Source organism: Neophocaena asiaeorientalis, unplaced genomic scaffold, assembly GCF_003031525.2.
Source record: "Neophocaena asiaeorientalis asiaeorientalis breed wild unplaced genomic scaffold, Neophocaena_asiaeorientalis_V1.1 scaffold254, whole genome shotgun sequence".
Taxonomy (NCBI): Eukaryota; Metazoa; Chordata; class Mammalia; order Artiodactyla; family Phocoenidae; genus Neophocaena; species Neophocaena asiaeorientalis.
In genome coordinates this window covers 2,045,324-2,046,435 of record NW_020174705.1, presented here as the reverse complement: position 1 = coordinate 2,046,435, position 1,112 = coordinate 2,045,324, and positions in this window count along the sequence as shown.

Here is a 1,112-nt window from a genome sequence, read left to right as displayed (position 1 = left end):
AGGGTCAAGATTTGAAGCCAGGTCTTTGTGACCCTTTCATTCAACAAATATCTATCAAAAGTCTCCTCTGTGCCAGACATGCTAGGACCCTGGGATGTAGCCATGAACTAGACAAAGTCCCTTTACTCATGGAGCCCATCTTCTGGTGAGAGACAGAAAAAAATAAACAAACAAGTAAATAACACTACTTCAGATAATAAAAGATGTTAAGTAAACAAATGGGGCACTGAGACGCTCTTATCACTAATCCATAAACAGTCTTGGGAGGCAGAGGTCCGCCTCCCGAACTGGGTCATTACTTTACGATTCAGTCAGTCTTGTCCTCATTCCAGAGGCGCGCTTGGAGCGGGGACGGGGCCTGGCTGGTCAGCAGGCGGCGTCCTGGGGCGGCGACCTCAACCAGGAGCCGCCAGAGGCTGGGCAGAGGGAAGCAGGGCAGTTGGGCAGCCAGCCGGCAGGTGCACGTTGGGCCGCGGGAGGATCCTCGGAAATGATGGGCCGCTGGCGGCGCTCGTGACCTGGGCAGTCGGGAGCCGAGGGGCCAGCCCGCGTGGACTGTTAGTCACGCGCCGCCCACGCCTCAAGACCCTCTGCCCCCGGTGATCCCTGTCGGGCCTCGGGACCCTCCCGTCCAAGGTGACCCCCAACCCAGCCTCACAACTCTCCCGGCTTCAGGGGACCCCGACCCGACCCGTGACCCTCCTGAGGTAACCCTGACCCTGACTCTCGACCTTCCTGCCTGAGGTGACCCCGAGGCCTCCCTGCCCCTCTGAACTGCGCCCCGGGACCGCGGCCACACTCAGGGACGCTGGGCCGTCCTGCCCACCCCAGGGTCGTTTTCTAGAAATTTCCTAGGAAGGTCCACCCCCAGGGCCTCTTCCGCCCAGCAGCGTCCGTGCCAGGCCTGAGGCAGCAAAGCGCCCTCCCTCCGTGAGGTGTACGGCGCCCAACAGAAAGACAGTGCTGGAGGGCAAATGGAGGATGGCCAGGGAAGGCAGAGGTTCGGGCGAAGACTACTTCAGCCGCCTGTAAGTCCCTGCGGACCACGCAATTCTCCTACCGGATCCAGCCCTCGCCCAGACTCCCGCGTGTCGCCCCTCCTGCCGGCCTTG